We start from the raw sequence: 22,194 nt of genomic DNA, 5'->3' as shown, positions 1-22,194 counted from the left end.
TATCAAAGTACTGCCAATTCGGGGCAGTACTAGCAGATTATCTTCGAGACAAATTCGTTTGCGGTCTCTTAAGTGAAGGAACACAAAAAAGGCTGCTTTCTGAAAAAGATTTAACATTGGACAAAGCTTTCAGTATGGCTGTATCATACGAAGCAGCAGCAAGAGGAGCTGCAGAGATACAACAAAAGACACAGGACTTCGGCACCCATGAAATGACACAGGGTTTCGAAAGATGTTATCGCTGCGGCAGATCCAACCATAACCAGAAGGACTGCTGGTTCAAGGACAAAGCATGCAGGCAATGCGGAAAGATTGGACACATTGCACGGGTATGCCGATCTGGACAAAATAAATCCACAGACAGGAAAAAAAAAAAATCAATAAAGGAAAGTACAGGAAGGTACAAATGATGACGGACAGTAGCTCCGAAGACCAAAAGAGCGATAGCGACTCCGAAAACAAGAGACTAAGCTGTCTCAAATTACATAATGTACTTGCCAAAGATGATTACCAAACCATTTGGGTTACCCTCACGATAGCAGGGTCCCCTGTTAAAATGGAGCGAGATACAGGATCAGCTCTAACCGTAATAAATCGACGGGATTACGAGAGGCTATTTTCGCATATACCTCTAAAAGACACATCCATTATCTTAAAAACATATACGGGGCAGAAAGTATACCCCAAAGGAAAAATAAGGGTGCCTGTTGCATACAACGGCAAAGAAATACAAAAGTTGTATTTATACATTCTACAAGATGGTGGTCCACCGTTGTTGGGACGTGAATGGATCAGAAAGATACGTTTAGACTGGCACTCCATTCAGGCACTGACGGTGACCAGTAAGAAAATAAGCAATGATGACATCATACCTGAACGATTAAAAGACATCTTGGCCAACGCCAAAGAGTGTTTCAAGAGAAACTAGGAACCTTGAAAGGCATCACCGCCTCAATAAAAGTGGAAGATGCAGCAATTCCCAAATTTTTTAAGGCAAGACCGGTGCCATACGCAATTCGTCCAGCAGTCGAGGCAGAGCTGGAGAATTTGGAAAAGGCAGGCGTATTATCCAAAATAGATTGGAGCGAGTGGGCAACACCCATCGTTCCAGTCATGAAAAAAGCATTGAATAATGATAAATCTGAACAGACAAAAATTCGCATCTGTGGAGACTTCAAGGTGACTGTAAACCCGGTCCTTCACACAGTACAGTATCCTCTTCCGAGGATAGAAGATATTTTCGCCTCACTATCCGGAGGGAAACGTTTCACCAAAATTGACTTGGCTCAGGCATATCTACAGATGGAGGTTGAGGAGGCCTCTAAAAAGTATCTCACGATAAACACACACAAAGGCCTGTACCAGTACAATCGACTGGTTTTTGGAGTAGCATCAGCTCCAGCTATCTGGCAAAGAGCTATGGAGCAAGTCCTGCAAGGGATTCCAGGGACTCAATGCTACCTAGACGACATCCTTGTAACAGGAGAAAACGACAACGAGCACCTTGCCAATTTGGAGCACGTGCTCACTAGGCTGAAAGAACGGGGCCTACGAGCAAATCGCCCCAAGTGCGAATTTTTCCAAAATCGGATATCATATTGTGGCCACATAATTAATAATGAAGGGTTGCATAAGTCACCTGAAAAAATTGAAGCGGTCATAAAAGCCCCAGCACCTGAAAATGTTTCACAATTAAGGTTGTTCCTGGGATTAATAAATTACTATCATAAATTTTTACCGAACTTATCAACTCTCCTACACCCTCTTAATGAACTTCTACAAACAGGAGTGATTTGGAAATGGAACGAAGACTGTAAACGTGCCTTCCATAAATGCAAAGACTTAATCACATCCGAAGAAGTTTTGGCTCATTACAACCCATCACTGCCAATCAGACTGGCGTGCGATGCATCCCCTTACGGCATAGGAGCAGTATTGTCCCATAAATTCCCTGATGGCTCAGAACGGCCGATAGCTTTTGCGTCACGCTCATTAAACTCAGCTGAGCGTAACTATGCCCAAATCGACAGGGAAGCACTCAGCCTGGTATGGGGAGTGAAGAAATTCAACCATTACCTACACGGACAAAAATTTACCTTGTTGACTGACCATCAACCCCTCATCTCCATATTCAACCCTAAAAAGGGTGTTCCCATTATGACAGTGCAAAGGCTACAGAGGTGGTCCCTTTTCCTAGGGGCACACCAATATGACATAGAATACAAAGGATCAAAACAGCATGGGAATGCTGACGGTTTATCGCGCCTACCGTTGCCAACGGTAGAAGAGGCACCTACAGTAGACCCAGTAGAGATGTTCCACTCTACCATAGTGGAATGTCTACCAGTAACAAATTCTGCCATTGAAAGGGAGACGAGAAATGACCCGACTCTCTCACGGGTCTACGATTTAACAGTGAAGGGATGGCCAGCACATGGCGAACCACTGTTGCCAGCATTCTCGCAAAGAAGAGAACAGCTGTCAGTGTGCCGAGGAACCTTGATGTGTGGATCCAGAGTGGTGATTCCACCCAAACTCCAGGATAAAGTGCTAAAGGAGCTTCACGAGGGGCATCTGGGTGGAGTGAAAATGAAGAACCTAGCTAGGGCGTTTGTATGGTGCCCAGGTATCGATGGAGACATCGAAGAAATGACCAAGAGCTGCCTAGGATGCCAGAAGGTCCAAAACGCTCCACCACAAGCCCCTCTACATCCATGGGAGTGGCCCTCATCTCCCTGGCAAAGGGTGCACATCGACTTTGCTGGTCCATTTATGGACTCAATGTTCTTAATCGCAGTTGATGCACACTCCAAGTGGCCGGAGGTAATAAAGATGTCCTCCACCACCACGGAAAAAACCATCACAGTCTTAAGGACCATATTTGCCAGGAATGGGCTGCCGGAACAGATATGTTCTGATAATGGACCGCAATTTGTGTCCGAAGTATTCAGAAAGTTCTTAAAAAAACAATGGGGTTAAGCACTACACGTCCGCCCCATACCATCCCGCCACCAATGGATTGGCTGAAAGGTTTGTCCAGACCTTCAAGAAGGCCATAAAGGCCATGGGTAATGAAGACATAAAACTTCAGCACAAGGTGGATAACTTCTTGTTCGCATACAGGAATGCAACACATATGGTTACCAACCAAACTCCCGCCATGATGTTTTTCAATAGAAACCTAAGATGCCGGCTGGATTTGGTCAAGCCCAACATCAGAAGGGACGTGGAGAACCGGCAGTTTCAAGGCATGAATGAAAGGCCAACTAGAACCTTCCAGATAGGTCAACAAGTTTTGGCCCGGGACTACCGTACCGAGAAATGGCAGCCTGGAACTATCTGCACACGACTAGGACCACTGATGTATACCGTGGACATCGGAGAAAGCATAATAAGGCGCCATGCTGACCAAATCATAGAGTCATCCGAAAAGGGACAACCTACACCACAACTCTATACGTCTAACGATGAAGTAGAGATACCCATATCTACCTCCGATCCGGTGATACTGGAACCTGATGAACCTGACACTGGCATTCAAGCCGAATCAGCCTTGCCAAAAGAACCTACTACACTACCAGAAACTACTACACCCCCGAGGCGTTATCCGGACCGAGTCAGGAAGCCTCCTGAGAGACTGACTTATAATTAATTAACTACAGCAATGTGTATATTATTTTTCTTATAACATGTAATTAATAATTACTTAAAATATGATGTACTGGTTAGCTAAAAGGGGAGGAATTGTAGTGTATGTGCCTTTAAGAGCCCCAGGTGTGCTGTAATGCCGGTAATGGCCACTCGGGCTATATAAGCCTGTATATTGTGTATATCCATGAGAACCCCCCCCTAGACTTTGCTTAGTAAACACCTATGAACCAACTCCTGTCTTCAGTGTGTTTATCAACACACGGACACTACAGCAAGCAACAGGGAGTTCCGGGTCACACTTGCAGACAGAACAGAGGTGTTTCGCAAATCACTTGTCTAATCTATATTTTGTCTCGCCATTGTAGATAAGACTGTACTTTGAGTGCGAGTGCAGTGTAGTAGGTTGCAGGAAGCACATGTAAAATTGCTGTCTTGCCCGGAAGGATTGTTAGGGTGTTGTGGGGAGTATTGAATGGGCATCTCCTACGTTTGCATGGGAAAGTGCCAGGGGGAGGCGAGCAGTTGGGGGTTTAATAGAAGAGTGTACCAGGGTGTAACGGAGGGATCAGTCCCTTTTAGTATGCTGAGAGGGGTGGGGAGGTGAGAAAAAATGTTTGGAGGTGGCAGATGATCTGTCGAATGTGGAGTTAGGTGGAGTGGTGGGGGGTGGGGTGGGGTGGGGGAATTACCACACTTCTGAGATGGGGTGAGTCCAGAAGTACAGGAAATGGGGTGGACTCAGTCAAGGATCCTATCAACCAGCCTATTTTTTTTTCTTCCACCTGTATCCTAGTGGGGTGGAACCTGCTCCACTTGGCCTGTTTTTCATACACTCCATTCCACTTGCCTATCCATCTAGTTTTTCTCTGTGCCTCGCATATGTCCTGTATTTCTCTCATTACGCCCCCTTTGGTCTCCTGTGCATATCACTTCTGCCCTTTAACCATTTTCTGATCCCCACAATAACACTTTACAGGCCATTCTGTGTGTTTTCCTGCTTGTGTGGTTATGTTTTCTTTCCCCTTGTTCTGTTCCTTTTTAAATGCTGTTCATCTGTAATAGTTTCTAAAGAAAGTATTCATGAAGGTCAAATTGATGCTGACTTGGAAAAAAATCTCTCGCAAACATTACGTATAAGTGAAGAGAAGCTCATGGCTTAAGCTCTCTGAATACAGGTGTCCATGTTACACACATAGTCAAACACACTTGCAAATGCTGTGTATTTTTTAATGGGGCTTTAATGTTGTGCGTTTGTATCTTCCATTGCCGCTTGTTGTTGCTGCAGAGTCTTTAGTTAGATGACAGGAAGGGGACATGTTTTACAACACATGGCATTAGTCCAGGGTGATGGTGAGATTGTTGCTTAAAATACTGAATCACTTTTAGAGACTTTATATGCTTTAGAATTTAATTTAATGCAATATATTTACATATCCATCAATATCAGTGGCTAAGACTTTTTCACATTTTTGGATTTAATAAAGAAATTCAAGCACACAAGCCAAGTGCTCTTTAGTGCTGCAGTCTTCCTATTTTACAGCAGAAACCTCTTGCTCAAATACTGCAGTGGTTGCAAGTTAGTTCTCTTTACTGAAAAATACTTTTGAAGTAAACTCTGATTATGATTTGTCTCTGTATCCTGTAATGTCCTTCCCCTGTCTGTAACAGGTTTATAGTTAGTGCTGAGTGGCTACACAACTGGGCAATTGAGCTATATACAATTGGGCCTGTTGTGCGTCCGTTAGCAGGAGGTTACGACAATCTAAGTAGCCTGACAGCTGTCTTTCACTTATCTTAAAGGACTTGCACTTGCCTATCTAGTAATGGAGCGGTTGTAGAGCTGAAGAAGATTTGTTTTGAGAAGGTGGGCAACCCAGCCTTGAATATTTGTGAACAAATGTTCACTTTAACCAAATATTCCCATTGCACACTTAGATATGAGAAATTTCCAGATTGTTTTAGTTTGTATTTTGAGATCTGAAATCTAACTACTAAAGGGTTAAAAGAAATATAGTGACACGTGCCAGCAGTGCGTTATGGCTTTTACAAAATTGCTGTTGTGTTCTGGACAGTATAAGGGTTATATTAACACCTGTTCGTCTGAAGGTTGCTGTGACCTTGGACAGACTTGCCATACAGTGAGAGTTGATTTTGATTGGGCCATGTGACTCCAGCCCTTTAATACTAGGCCATTATGGTCATAGCCTACGAACAAGTCACAAGATCCTTTATCCCAGGCGCACTCATAAATCCTTTCAGGTCTGTTCTGTCAGTCTTCTGTTCACTTCTGCTCAATGTGACATTTTATTTTGGGAACTAACTGATGCAAAAGGGCTTGGATGGGATGTAGGTGCAGTTTCTGTTAGATATAGGAATTTCCCACACATTGTTGACTCTGAGAATATCACTCAATGCAATGATTATGTGGTATAATTGCTACTCTACAGAGGAAGAGGAGCCAAAAACTAACAGTATTAATAGGAGTTGCTGCATTCGAATCTGCTTGATCAAGCGAGGCTGTCTTGGATATATATTGACAGGAGCTTGCCTGCAACTGTACAGTGTTGAGTTACAGAATGAAAATTTCAATGGCTTCAATGTTTATTTTATTCATTAGATTAGAATTCAGACTTGTTCTTGCCGCAGCGATGGTTAAGTACCATCGCCTAGAGGTGATCTGGGAGCGTAGCTTTGTGCTAAAAGTTTTGGTTAATGGACTTGACTCCACTGCCATTTGCACAGAAATTTCCCCATTGTACAAGTTGTGGAGACAGTGGCAGGGAACCCATTCACATTACCAACGCACCTTGCGACAATCATAGAATGACCTAAAATCTACAACACCGAAACAGGCCATTCGGTCCAACAGGTCTATGTCCTTGCTTATACTCCACATGACCCTTTTTTAAATTTGTTTATGGGATGTGGGCGTCGCGGGCAATGCCAGCATTTATTGCCCATCCCTAGTTGCCCTTGAGAAGGTGGTGGTGAGCCGCCGCCTTGAACCGCTGCAGTCCGTGTGGTGAAGGTACTCCCACAGTGCTGTTAGGTAGGGAGTTCCAGGATTTTGACCTAGCGACGATGAAGGATCAGCGATATACTTCTAAGTCAGGATGGTGTGTGACTTGGAGAGGAACTTGGAGGTGGTGGTGTTCCCATGCGCCTGCTGTCCTTGTCCTTCTAGGTGGAAGAGGTCACGGGTTTGGGAGGTGCTGCCGAAGAAGCCTTGACGAGTTGCTGCAGTGCATCTTGTAGATGGTACACACTGCAGCCACAGTGTGCTGGTGGTGGAGGGAGTGAATGTTTAAGGTGGTGGATGGGGTGCCAGTCAAGTGGGCTGCTTTGTCCTGGATGGTGTCGAGCTTCTTGAGTGTTGTTGGAGCTGCACTCATCCAGGCAAGTGGAGAGTATTCCATCACTTCTTACTTGTGCCTTGTAGATGGTGAAAAGGCTTTGGGGAGTCAGGAGGTAAGACACTTGCCGCAGAATACCTAGCCTCTGACCCGCTCTTGTTGCCACAGTATTTATGTGGCTGGTCCAGTTAAATTTCTGGTTAATGGTGACCCCCAGGATGTTGATGGTGGGGGATTCGGCGATGGTAATGCCATTGAATGTCGAGGGGAGGTGGTTAGACTCTCGCTTGTTGGAGATAGTCATTGCCTGGCACTTCTGTGGCGCGAATGTTACCTGCCACTTATCAGCCCAAGCCTGAACGTCATCCAGGTCTTGTTGCATGTGGGCATGGACTGCTTCATTATCTGTGGAGTTGCGAATGGCGCTGAACACTCTGCAGTCATCAGCGAACATTCCCATTTCTGACCTTATGTTGGAGGGAAGGTCATTGATGAAGCAGATGAAGATGGTTGGGCCTAGGACACTGCCCTGAGGAACTCCTGCAGCGATGTCCAGGGGCTGTGATGATTGACCTTCAACCACCACAACCATCTTCCTTTGTGCTAGGTACGACTCCAGCTAGTGGAGCGTTTTCCCCCTGATTCCCATTGACTTCAATTTTACTAGGGCTCCTTGATGCTAGACTCGGTCAAATGCTGCCTTGATGTCAAGGGCAGTCACTCTCACCTCACCTCTGGAATTCAGCTCCTTTGTCTATGTTTGGACCAAGGCTGTAATGAGGTCGGGAGCAGAGTGGTCTTGGCAGAACTCAAACTGGGCATCAGTGAGCAGGCTATTGGTGAGTAAGTGCCACTTGATAGCACTGTCGATGACGCCTTCCATCACTTTGCTGATGATTGAGAGTAGACTGATGGGGCGGTAATTGGCCGGGTTGGATTTGTCTTGCTTTTTGTGGACAGGACATACCTGGGCAGTTTTCCACATTGTCGGATAGATGCCAGTGTTGTAGCTGTACTGGAACAGCTTAGCTAGAGGTGCGGCTAGTTCTGGAGCACAAGTCTTCAGCACGATAGCTGGGATGTTGTCGGGGCCCATAGCCTTTGCTTTATCCCGTGCGCTCAGCCGTTTCTTGATATCACGAGTGAATCAAATTGGCTGAAGAATAGCTTCTGTGATGGTGGGGACCTCGGGAGGAGGCCGATATGGATCATCCACTCGGAACCTCTGGCTGAAGTTGGTTGCAAACGCTTCAGCCTTGTCTTTTGCACTCACGTACTGGGCTCCACCATCATTGAGGATGGGGATCTTCTTGGAGCTTCCTCCTCCCGTTAGTTGTTTAATGGTCCACCACCATTCACGACTGGATGTGGCAGGACTGCAGAGCTTTGATCTGATCCGTTGATTGTGGGATTTCTTAGCCCTGTCTATAGCATGCTGCTTCCGCTTTTTAGCATGCATGTAGTCCTGTGTTGCAGCTTCCTCTGGTTAGCACCTCATTTTTAGGTACGCCTGGTGCTGCTCCTGGCATGCTCTTCTACACTCGTCGTTGAACCAGGGTTGGTCCCCTGGCTTGGTGGTAATGGTAGAGTGAGGGATATGCCTGGCCATGAGGCTACAGATTGTGGTGGAATACAATTCTGCTGCTGCTGATGGCCCACAGCGCCTCATGGATGCCCAGTTTTGAGCTGCTAGATCTGTTCTGAATCTATCCCATTAGCACGGTGGTAGTGCCACACAACTACTCTAATTACCTTTTCCCCCATATCCCTCTAATCCCTTTTCCCTCATGTATGCAAGTCCGGGACAGTACTGAAGCTGCTCAGACAGATCTAATCTAATTGCTGTGTGGGGAGAAAGCAGGGACCGGGTACTGAATTTGGATGATCAGCCTGATCGCATTGAATGGCGGAGCAGGCTCGAGGGGCCGAAAGGCCTACTCCTGCTCCTGCTCCTATCTTCTATGTTTCTATGCTGTGCATTGCCCTGCTGGGGTTGTTGGGATGGACGTTGAATGAAAAAAAAATCATTTTAGTTAATTAGTGCATAAACATCGTGTCGCATCATAATTTAGTTTGGTTATTGGCACTCTTCTGTGTATTAAACTAAAATAAAAACAAAATGTTTACTTGGATCAATAATGTAAATGAAAATACCAGATCAAGTGGGCAATTAAAAAGCTATCTAATGTAAAAGAGAATTGAAGTGAAAGCCATTTTTATACAAAAAGCTTAGCATTTTGGATCCCTGATTTCTGATGCATCTTTCTCAATGGGCATGATTTTACACCATACCGGCCCTGAAAATGTGGGCATGCACTTCAGATACCTACCAATACCACATTTCTTTCCATTTGGCTCAAGTGTAGGTTTGCTGGTCCTGTTAACGTATTAAAAAAAAAACATAGCTCTGCAACTGGAATTTTTTAAAGAAAAAATTGGCATAAAATGGCAAATGAACAACTTGCCCAAAAACGATGCCCAAAAGACATATGATGACCTCATCCAATGGTGGAGCCATGTTTTTAGGAATGGAGGTAGGTACTACATAAGGGAGGAATTTAAGGCTAGGAAAATAGTCAGTACTACATCTTATAACAGAACAACTAGTGAGGAAAGGAGGGGAGGAGAATGTATTAGTTCTCAGTGCTGTACAAAAAAGGTTGTATTACAATTCACAGTAGTAAAGTTATCATTTGGACTAAAACTTTTAATCCTTACTATAAGTACACAGGAGTTTTCTTAGTATTGCAGTTCATGGCTCTGTTCTAAGATTAGCGAAACAGCATACATGTGTTGGCCATCCTGTGCAGACCCATGTGAAAGTGATATGTCGTCATAATGTAATCCGGGCGGTTGCTTAAAATAAAACTGAAGATGATGTTCAGTTAGAGAATGCCTGATGGTGTACAGGGCAGCACAGCCCACTCTGTGTTGGAAATGTAAATCTTCTTTCCTAAGCTTATTTTGAAGTACAATGCAGAGTACCAAATGCTTCTGAAAATGGGACTTCTTGCCCTGTTGGAGGATGGCAGGAACACATTCCCTTCACAAGAACAGGAGGAGGCAGAGCGTGCAGAAGAACAAACCAAATCTGACCATATTTACTTTATTCAGAGAAGGCAATGAATGTAAGAAATTATCTGATTCTAAAAATATATTTTCTGGTTTATAGTTTCCTGGAATGGAAATTCTGTTGAATTTTTATTCATTCTGTATCCTCTGTACACTGTAGGAATATAACTAGTCTTGAATTGATCTGGGGAAATGACATGTTGTAATTAATGTCATGGCATTGCATAGAGTCTCCTAATTGCATGCCATGTAAAGCTACAAGATCTGTATCATTGCAGTATTTATTTTCTCCCAAACTCCTTACATTGGACCTTTCCACCAGAAAATCTGGGACAGTGTCCAGCCTGTCAGCAGGAGTAGGTCAAATGGGACAGTTGTTAGAGAATCAAACATTCTGTTCATTTATCCAACCTGTCCAGGTTTCCCAGCAGCCATGACCCAGCAACACCATTTGGTTTCAGATTACAAAGCTCCAGAAGATAATCGTGCTAGGCTGCATACAAAAGAAAAAACTCTGCACTTTAGCTTGTATGGTAGCATCGTTGACTCACTTCTGCTCCCTAGACAGCGATACAGATAGCAAATAAAATCGAGGAATAATAAACAAATATTAGGACACACAAGCACCAACTTGCAATTATATAGTGTCTTTAATGTACAAAAACATCCCAAGGTGCTTCAGAGGTATAGAGAAAAGATGGATGCTGAGCCAAAGAAAGAGAGGTGAACAAAAGATTAATGAAAGAGGTGGGTTATAAGGAGCTTCTTAAAGGAGGAGAGGGGTTATGGGAGTGTACGGCTTAGATGGCTGAACAACAACTTGTATTTATATAGCGCCTTTAACGTAGTAAAATGTCCCAAGGCGCTGCACAGGAGTATTTTTAAGACAAAAAATTTGACACAAATTCACATAAGGATAAATTAGGGCAGGTGACCAAAAGCTTGGTCAAAGAGGTAGGTTTTAAGGAGCGTCTTAAAGGAGGAAAGAGAGGTAGCGAGGTGGACACGTTTAGGCAGGGAATTCCAGAGCTTAGGGCCTAGGCAACAGAAGGCACGGCCACCAATGGTTGAGCGATTATACTCGGGGATGCTCAAGTGGGCAGAATTAGAGGAGCGCAGATATCTCGGTGGGGTGGGGGTTGTGGAGCTGAAGGAGATTACAGAGATAGGGAGGGGTGAGGCCATGGAGGGATTTGAAAACAAGGATGAGAATTTTGAAATCAAGGTGTTGCTTAACCGGGAGCCAATGTAGGTCAGTGAGCACAGAGGTGATGGGTGAACAGGACTTGGTGCGAGTTAGGACACGGGCAGCCGAGTTTTGGATGACCTCAAGTTTACGTAGGGTGGAATATGGGAGGCCAGCCAGGAGTGCGTTGGAATAGTCAAGTCTAGAGGTAACAAAGGCATGGATGAGGGTTTCAGCAGCGGATGAGCTGAGGCAGGGGCGGAGATGGGTGATGTTACTGAGGTGGAAATAGACGGTCTTTGTTATGCTGCGGGTATGTGGTCGGAAGCTCATTTCGGGGTGAAATATGACACCAAGTTTGCGAATAGTGTGGTTCAGCCTCAGACAGATGTTAGGGAGAGGGATGGAGTCAGTGGCTAGGGAACGGAGTTTGTGGCAGGGACCGAAAACAAAGGCATAGATGTCCATAGTGGGGCGACGGGAGGGGTGGCTGGAGTCAGAGGAAGAGAGTTCAGGGGAATTGTAGCACAGGAGGAGCTGATAGTTTTTCTGAATTTCATCACTTTGCATTTATATCCACATTAAATAATATTTGGTACTTGTTGCCCATTTCTTAAGTTTTCCCATCTTTCTGTATTTTGTCTCTTGGTCCCCTGTTCATTACAATTTCCCCTTTCCCACCCTTTGTTTCTTGTGGTTCATCTAATTTCTGATCCACTTCAAAAGCTCCTGTCTTATTTTATGCCTTCCAACCTTGTGGGCCAATTGCCTGTGTGGTACTGTGTCAAATGCTTTGCTAGACTCCACAGGTAACGATAGGGAGATGGCAGAAATATTAAATCATTATTTCGCTTCGGTATTTACCAGGGAGATAGAACAGGTGAACATGACATTGAATGATGAGATGAGTAATCAGATAAGTGCATTTAAAATAAAAGGAGATATACTAAATAAACTAATCAAACTCCAAGAGGATAAAACCCCTGGTCCGGATGGATTGCATCCACGCATTTTAAAAGAATCTAGGGAAGAGATAACAGAGGCATTACTACACATACTTAATAATTCGTTAGAAAAAGGTGTAGTACCAGAGGACTGGTGGATAGCTAATGTATTACCTATAATTAAGAAGGGGGATAGAACATGTCCAGGGAATTATAGACCAGTCAGCTTAACATCGGTGGTAGGAAAAATAATGGAATCCCTACTTTTCTACATCCCTTCGTTTCCTACATTACAACAGTAACTCCACTTCAAAAGTACTTCATTGGCTATAATGCACTTTGAGACGTCCGGTGGTCATGAAAGGCGCTATATAAATGCAAGTCTTTCTTTACTAGAGAGAATAGAAGAACATCTAGCAATGAAAAGTATAATAATGAATAGTCAGCATGGATTTCAAAAGGGAAAATCTTGCTTGACCAACCTTATTGAATTTTTTGAAGCAGTAACAGGGAGAGTAGACAATGGTAATGTAGTAGATGTAATTTATCTAGATTTTCAAAAGGCCTTCGATAAGGTACCCCATAATAAACTAATGAATAAGATCAGAGAATACAGAGTCAGAGGACAAGTAGCAGAATGGATTGCTAGCTGGCTTCAAGACAGAAAGCAGAGAGTAGGAGTAAAGGGTAGCTATTCACAGTGGCAGACGGTGGGTAGTGGTGTTACACAAGGATCAGTGCTGGGACCGCTGCTGTTCACAATTTACATTAACGATTTAGACTTTGAAATCAAAAACACAATTTCTAAATTTGCGGATGATGCCAAATTGGGGGGATAGTCAATACTGAAGAGGACTGCAACAAATTACAGGAGGCGCCGAACACCTCGAGTCTCTTCGCCGGGAGCAAGCAGAAGCCAAGCGCAAGGAGCGCACGTCAACCCAAGCACCCCACCCACCCGCCCGCCCCTTCAACCAGCGTCTGCCCCACCTGTGACAGAGACTGTAGGTCCCGCATTGGACTAATCAGTCACCTGAGAACTCATTTTTAATGTGGAAGCAAGTCATCCTCGGTTCCGAGGGACTGCCTAAGAAGAAGAAGACAGGAGGACATTAATAAACTTGCAGAATGGGAAAATAATTGGCAAATAAAGTTCAACACAGACAAATGTGAGGTATTGCATTTTGGTAGGAAGAATAGGGAGGTCACATCACTTGGAGGGTGCGAGTCTAGGTGGGGTAGAGGAACAAAGGCATCTTGGAGTACAAATACACAAATTACTAAAGGTTGCGCCACAGGTTAGCAAGGCCATTAAAAATGCAAACCAAGCACTAGGGTTTATTTCTAGAGGGATAGAATTGAAAAGTAGTGAAGTTATGCTAAACCTGTATCGAACCTTGGTTAGACCACACTTGGAGTACCGCGTACAGTTCTGGTCGCCATATTATAAAAAGGATATAGAGACACTGGAGAGGGTGCAGAGAAGATTTACAAGGATGATACCAGAAATGTGAGGGTATACATATCAGGAAAGGATGAACAGGCTGGGTCTCTTTTCACTTGAAAAAAGAAGGAAGAGGGGTGACCTAATAGAGGTCTTTAAAATTATGAAAGGTTTTGATAGAGTGAATACAAAGAGAATGTTTCCACTTGTGGGGAAGAGCAAAACTAGAGGCCATCAAGATAAGATAGTCACCAAGAAATCAAATAGGGAATTCAGAAGAAACTTCTTTATCCAGCGAGTGGTGAGAATGTGGAACTCGCTACCACAGGGAGTGGTTGAAGCAAATAGTATAGATGCATTTAAGGGGAGGCTGGACAAGCATAAGAGGGAGAAGGGAATAGAGGGTTATGCTGATAGATTAGATGAGGAAAGAGGGGAGGAGACTCAAGTGGTGTATAAACACCGGCATGGCCTGTTTCTGTGCCGTATACCCTATGTAATCTAACTATGTTTAATGATTTCTTTGAAGAATTTTAGTAACTTTGTCAAGCATAATTTTCCTTCCATAAAGTGATGCTGACTTTTATTCAATATTTCTGTAGATGCTTCATTATTACCCTCCTTCAATATGTCCTCTACTCTTTTATCTACAACAGATTTCAGGCTTACTGAACTGATTTTTAGGAATTGATCTCGTATTCATCTATCTCCTCACTCCTGTTTCCAGTGATACTCTAAAGATACCACTAGCATATTCCTTAAGTACCTTATTATGCAATCCATACCCTCATACATTTCTGTAGACTTACCACAAATATACTATTTTATTTATGTATGTATGTATCAGAGACCTGTTCATAGAATCCTAGAAATTTACGCCACAGGAAACAATTCAGCTAATGCCAACATCCTTTGTTTAAAATTTTGTGACTGAGGAAAGAGTTCTACAGTCAAGAGACCCATTTTTTGCTAGCTATAGAATGTCAAAAGTGAAATTGTAACTGGGTATGATGGTATAGTGGTAATGGTACTGCACTGGCAACTTGTGAAACTGAATCCAATCCATATGGTAATTTGTGGGCTAGCAGCAAAAGCGTGACCACAAAAGCTGTTGATTGTCATAAAAGCCCAAGTGCTTCACTAATGTCCTTCCCGGTCTGGCTGTAACCGTGACTTTAGTCCAAACTGTGGTTAACTCTTAATGCCCTCTGAAGTAGTACAAATAATGGGAGCACCGTTATGGAAGCAGTTCACTAAGAAGGCCCACCACCATCATTTTAGGGTAACGAGGGATGGGCAATAAATGCAGCTTTGCCAGGGTCCCCCATATTCTAAGAACAAAATTAAAAATGTATAACTTGTGTCCCTGTGCAGGTGACTTATGGTATTACTCTCATGAAAGACTGACAGCCCAGCCACATCTATTTGATTTCTGGAATGGAGCACGTTGTCCTTATCCAGTCAGCTCACAGTAGTGGTTTGAACTGTGTTCAGTCCGAGAGCAATAGATATCTTCTCTTTGTTACTTCATTAAGGCCGATAACCAATGCTCAGAATACGCAGTAACTCTCCCATAACTTGTGGCATGTTCCCAGAAATGGGATTTAAAGTTCTACCTTGTTTTTAGAAGGTGGTGCAGTGCTATAAGTGCTGAAACCAACCTTAATGCGCTCAGATCATAAAATCATAGAATTTTACAGCGCAGATCTTGGTAAACGCACAACTTCTCAATCGTGGGGGTGTGTGTATAACAGTTGGGAGGGGGGGCGGTGCTTTCATTCTCAGTTGCTGCCTGTGATCCCTTCCGCTTATTCACAGCAGTAACTTAATTCTGAATGAAACTGGCTCGTCTCTTGGATTTCAGCAAATACCAACCAACGTTGTGTGAATCCTGCAATAATTAAATGTCACTGTGTAGTGTACTGGAGGCTAAATTGGAAACCCTGTTTGTTCACGCAGTTTAATTAACTCAGAAAGCTGCAGGTGTTGTTCAATTATACATGGGGAGCAGGTTTATTGTCCAACTAGAAACACGTGCTGACAGATTGCGATGAATTAGCTGGCCCACAAAATTCCAAATTGAGTTTACATTCTTCAACACGCTCAGTACCCGAACAGTTCAGGATGGTGGTCTGTTGAGAAAGCTAAATCTAATTCATTTTGAATGCTTTAACCTTGCATAAATATATTTTAATTTATGTTGTTGATGTAGAAAAGTTCAAATTGTTTTATTTTTAAATCAAAGGTGTCCAAGTGAAGGCAGATTTTAAGTGGGCCGGTAGAATGTACTGTACTGACATCGGGCATTACATTTGTTCCCACTCCCATCTCCTGAACATGGTGATTCGTACTGTGTACAGTCACTCGAGTGCCAGCACCCAGCTGCATCTCCAGTAGATAGCCATAGATGGTGAAACGTATAAAATTCTGACAGGGCTAGACAGACTGGATGCAAGGAGGATGTTTCCCCTGGCTGGGGGCTCTAGAACGAGAGGTCACAGTCTCAGGATACAGGGTAGGATATTTAGGACTGAGATGAGGGGAAATTTCTTCACTCAGAGGGTGGTGAATCTGTGGAATTTTCTACCACAGAAGGCTGTGGAGGCCAAGTCACTGAATATATTTAAGAAGGAGAGAGATAGATTTCTAGACGCAAAAGGCGTCGAGGGGTGTGGGGAAAGAGAGGGAATATGGTATTGAGATAGAGGATCAGCCATGATCATATTGAATGGCGGAGCAGGCTCGAAGGGCCGAATGGCCTACTCCTGCTTCTATTTTTCTACCTTGCCAATTAAGAATGATTTACAGATTGTGGCACAAGTCTACTTCATAACTAAATTCTTAAACTATTTCTGGGGTTTCAAATTGTGCAAGATTTCAGCGTAGTAACAAAAGGTTCACCATTCTACAGTCACTCAGTTTGTGATTCAGTCAAAGGTAATTAGTTGCTCTACAGCTGTGATGCAAGTACTAGCCTCTAAAGTTTGCTAGGGAAGTGTAAGGCACATCTTCAGTATGTTCTAAGATTTCACATTCTGGAACGCAATAACTCCCTGCACAGGCTATTTCAGGCAACAGTGCTTCCTCTGGCTTGTGCTTAGCTAGTTATTTCCATTTGACGCCAAAAATTCTGGCAGCAGACACGAACGCTTGTGACATGTACCTTCAGATCCAAAATGATTTTAACTCTTGGTGTGCTGTGTACTTCAGAATTAAAAATGTGGCTTTAGAGATGTTTAGGATTAAGTACAGTTTGTCGTTCTAAAATTCATTTCTTGAATGTTCATGGTTCGAAGTTCCAGGTAAAAGTTATTTGTTTGGAAATTTGAGGATTGTGAAAGAACAAAATATCAATGGTAGGAAAAGTTTAATGATATGTAGGCCACAACTGTGCTTTCATATCATTTCAGTTGTTCAGATGCCATTTCATTTTTCCCAAGTCACAGTTCTTTCCATTTAACTCTTGTATTGGTTTGCTCAAGAATCAAAGCAGCTGTCTGTCCAGGAAAATTACATGAGCTGAATCTTTTGTGTGTAACCGGGGTAGAGTTTGCGCTAGTATCAGCGCAAAGTAGGTGAAATCGGCCGAACCAGCACAAAAGATCGAGGAATTTTAAACATAAGGGGGGAGAAATTGGGTGGAGCCGCAAACGGGGCGCCAAGCTCACCTGGGCGCCAGATTTAGCGCTGCGATCGGAGCAGCACCGATCACCGGAAATTCAGCTTGAGCGCCCCAAGAGGGACACAGGGCGAGGCTCGAGGCGCTGAAACTGAATATCGCAGCGCAACGTGCCGCAGCGCCACACACTGCGGCACGGCGCGCTGCGGTACTGCAGGCCTTCCTCCCATTCTTAAGAGGGGAGGGGCCTGCACCAGCGCGATGAGCAATCGCGAGTGCCGGCAAAAGAGCCCCGCACCGAGGAGAAGTGCCGGGCTCTCGGAAAACAGCCGGCAATGCCGCGGTGGGAGAACAGGAGGCCGGGGACAGAGGTGCTGGCAAGCAGACGCCGAAAAAAACGGCCGCCCTGCACCTCCACCTTAATTTGCGCCACTGCCGCCACAGGTAGGCCCCGTGAACCGGGCGCGATTAGCGAGCGGCGCTACAGCGGCGGTCGCTGCCAAATATCACGATCGGGGCGCTGCGCACACCGATGACATCATCGGTGGCGGCGCAGCGCAACAGGCTAACGCCGCCATTAGCGCCCCAGCTAAATATCGCGGGAGGCGTGGCCAATGGCGCTAAAGCCACTGAGTGCCCTCTTTAGGCGCTAACTGGTGGCGCAGCCCACCGACTTTCTCCCCCAAGGTATGTCAAGCATAAGTCGTGTTTCTGCGATCTTTTGCGCTGGTCTAAAAGTAATTTTGCCCGAAGTCAGCCCCGTCTGCAGCTGGCCACACCCCCAGATTGAAATAATGAGCATGGCGAGTTTCCACTGATAGCGGCCTTTCGCGGAGGCTCTTCAAATTGAGCTTGTTTTTTTTAGGTTCATAGGCACTAGTAGGAACATTTAAAAACGTTTTACATATTTAAAAAAATATTTAATTTACTAAAACTGACTCGTGTATACCAATGACACTAGTAAATGCATCAGTTTTTTTTGTCATTTTCAGTGATTTAAAATCAGGTGGTGACACTCTTATTAAAAATGCTTATTTTTTGTGATAAACCCATTTTCAATTGTATTAATAAAACTGCACCAGATTATCACTCTTAAATACCTCAATTTTTTTGATGCAAAGAAAACCATTAACAATTGGGTTCTGTTATGCTGACTGATTACGCAGGTTTATGGAAGATTTTACGTGAGAATATGCAACTGGATTTGGGCGGAAACTTGAACCATAACTTCTCTTTGGAAAAACAGCGCAATTTGCGCCCAGTTTGCCGATTGTGCCCAAAGTGGAAGCTCTACCCCAAATAGTTAACCTTACTTGTTATTTTAAACCTGCATGCGTGTATGTTTGACTTGCACAGAGTGTCCTTAGTGGAAGCAGGATAAACTAGGGCTGTGCTTGTGGAGTTAACGCATATGGTAGTTCCGAATGATACAGCCTCACTGTGTTTAACCGTCCTGTGCACAGCATTATGACCCTGGTGTAAATTTGAAATATTTAGTTGGGAACTTAGAATACCTGGCAAGTCCACAAGTCTGCCCAAAGGTAACATGTTAGATAAAAGCAAAGCTCCATTCAAGAGACTGCATTTCTTCGTTACTGTCAACTCATTTTTTAATTTTAAAATACAATTTATCAGTAATCCTGACCCGGACTTAGGCCACAATAGGTTCTGAGTTACAAAATGTCAGCTATCTGGCCATTGCTCAGGTGGCTGATACCATATTTTTAAAAAGATGGCCTGCATTGCACATCCAGTGATCTATTTGAGAAATACCACATAAGGATGTGTTCATTTATTGTCAACTTTTTTGTCCCAAAACTCAATGTAAAGATCGATGTGTTGATAGTTTTAGACTACTGATGCATTTTCAGATAGTAACAAACCTAATTCTCTTGGGTGAATAAAAATCCACTTCAGGAGAAGGTCTTAAATGAGAAGTTAAGCACTAATGTATTTAATTAGAAGCAGTTCATTGAACCACAAACCCATTTATGTCAGCTTTAGAGATGGCATCAGTTTTTTTTAGTCAATAATAGAAATAAAAGCTCAGATAAAATCAACTCGCTTAAGGAATGAAAAACAGACGAGTAGTTTAATTAAACTAAATAGTAACTTGTATTTTTACTTTATTATCTTAAAGCAACTTCCTTCACAGTACCTTTAAAGTGGTACAGCCCTGTCCCCTTTCCCCAGGTTACAGTTGGCGCTAGTCATAGAGTCATACCAGCACAGAAGGAGGCCATTCGGTCCATCGAGTCCGTGCCGGCTCTCTGTAGAACAATCCAGTCAGTCCCATTCCCCCACTCTATCTCCGTAGCCCTGCAAGTTTATTTCCCTCAAGTGCCTATCCAGTCTCCCCTTGCAAATATTGAGTGTCTCCGCTTCCACCACTTCCGTCGGCAGTGAGTTCCAGGTCATCACCACTCGCTGCGTGAAAAAGATTTTCCTCACATCCCCCCTGTATCTCTTGCCCAAAACCTTAAATCTGTGTCCCCTAGTCCTTGTACCATCAACTAGTGGGAACAGCCTTTCCCTGTCTAGCCTATCCAAACCCGTCATAATCTTGTACACCTTTATCAAATTACCCCTCAACCTTCTTTGCTCTAATGAAAACAAATCCAGTTTCTCCAACCTGTCCTTGTAGCTAAGATACCCCATCCCCGGAACCATTCTGGTAAATTTCCTCTGCACCCTCTCAAGAGCCTTCACATCCTTCCTAAAGTGTGTTGACCATAACTGGATGGAATACTCCAGTTGTGGCCTAACCAGCGCTTTATAAAGGTTCAGCATAACTTCTCTACTTTTGTACTCAGTACCTCTATTTATGAAGCCCAAGATCCCATATGCTTTTCTAACCACTTTCTCAATATGTCCTGCCACCTTCAGGGACCTATGCACATTAACTCCCAGGTCCCTCTGTCCCTGCACACTCTTTAAAACTGTGCCATTAAGTATATATTGCCTTTCCCTGTTCCTTCTGCCAAAATGCATCAGTTCACACTTCTCTGTATTAAATTCCATCTGCCACTTGTCTGCCCATTCTGCTAGCCTTTCTATGTCCTGCTGCAGTCGATTGGTATCCTCCTCACTGTTTGCCATACGCCCAAGTTTGGTATCATCGGCAAATTTAGAAATTCTACTCTGTATCCAATATCCCGGTCATTTATTTATATATATTACAAAAAGTAGTGGCCCCAGCACTGACCCTTGGGGAACACCACTGTTTACCATCCTCCAGTCTGAAAAACAGCTATTTACCACAACTCGCTGTTTTCTGTCCTTAAGCCAATTCCTTATCCAAGCTGCCACTTACCCACCTATTCCATGAGCCTCAATTTTGTTAACCAGCCTTCTATGTGGTACTTTGTCAAATGCCTTCCTAAAATCCATGTAGACAACATCCATTGCATTCCCTTCATCAATCCTCCCTGCTACTTCATCAAAAAATTCAATTAGATTAGTCAAACACAATCTGCCTTTTACAAATCCGTGTTGGCTCTCCTTAATTAGCTTAAACCTTTCCAAGTGCCTGTTAATTTTTTCCTTGATTATTGTTTCTAAAACTTTACCCACCACTGATGTTAAACTGACCGGCCTGTAGTTACTAGGATTGTCCTTTCACCCTTTCTTGAACAATGGTGTCACATTTGCCACTTTCCAATCCTCAGGCTCCTCCCCCGCATCTAGGGAAAATTGGAAAATTATGGCAAGCCCTTCTGCTATCTCCTCCCCCAATTCCCTTAGCAATCTGGGATGCAAGCCATCTGGACCAGGCGACTTATCCACTCTAAGCATACCCAGTCTTTCTAGTACATCCTGTCTATCATTTTTCACCCCTTCCATTGTTTCTACCTTTTCCACTTCTACCGATATTTTGTTAGCACCTCAGTAAACACCGATACAAAGTATCATTGAGTGTTCTAGCCTTGCCCTGCGCCTCTAAGCATATATCACCTTCTTTGTCCCTAATAGGCCCCACACCACCTCTTACTACCCGCTTACTGTTTACATGCCGGTAGAAGATTTTTGGGTTCCCTTTTATGTTAACCGCCATTCTACTCTCATATTCTCTCTTTGCTAATCTTATTTTCATCTTCACTTGCCCTCTCAACTTATTGTATTTGGTCTGGTTCTCCCTTGAAGAATTTACCTGACATGCATCATACACCCTCTTTTTTGTTTCATCATCTTCTCTGTCTCCCTCGTCATCCAAGGAGCCCTTGCTTTGGTTCATTTACCCTTCCCTCTTGTTGGAATGTACCTAGCCTGTACTTGGAACATCTCCTGCTTAAAGATCACCCATTGTTCCGTTACAGTTTTTCCTGTCAGTCTTTGGTTCCATTTTACCTTGGCTAGATCCTTTCGCATCCAATTGAAGTTAGCCCTATTCCAGTTTAGAAGTTCCACTCTAGATTGTTCCTTGCTCCTCTCCATTGCTAATCTAAATTTTATGATACGATGATCACTCGTACCCAAGTGTTCTCCCACAGACACTTAATCGACCTGACCCACTTCATTCCCCAGCACCAGATCCAGCAATGCCTCCTTCCTAGTTGGGCCAAGAACATACTGGTCAAGGAAATTCTCCTGAACACATTTCAGAAATTCCTCTCCCTCCTTTCCCTTTACCCTAGCATTATCCTAATCGATATTTGGGTAATTAAAGTCCCCTAATATCACCACTCTATAGCTCTTGCATATCTCTGCGATTTCCCTGCAGATTTGCTCCTCTACCTCCCCCTCACTATTTGGAGGCCTGTACAATACCCCCAATAATGTGATCATACCCTTTTTGCTCCTCTACTCTAACCAAATGGATTCTGTCCTTGTCCCCTCAAGAGCATCCTCCCTTTCCAACACGACAATGTCTTCCTTAATCAGCACTGCCACCCCACCTCCCCCCTTTCCTTCCCTACTGTTAAGTA

General features: G+C 43.8%; 1 protein-coding gene across 2 annotated transcripts in view; it reads left to right on the top strand.

Annotated features, from left to right (window-relative positions):
- cfap97 (cilia and flagella associated protein 97) overlaps positions 1 to 22,194 on the top strand; it is a 50,438-nt gene that overhangs the window by 17,166 nt on the left and 11,078 nt on the right. The gene's annotated exons all lie outside the window — the stretch shown is intronic.

This window comes from Somniosus microcephalus, chromosome 1 (assembly GCF_052327205.1).
Source record: "Somniosus microcephalus isolate GS21.2 chromosome 1, FLI_Smic_1.0, whole genome shotgun sequence".
Taxonomy (NCBI): Eukaryota; Metazoa; Chordata; class Chondrichthyes; order Squaliformes; family Somniosidae; genus Somniosus; species Somniosus microcephalus.
The sequence above is the reverse complement of the archived record's forward strand: the minus strand, read 5'-3'. Positions and strand labels throughout refer to the sequence as shown.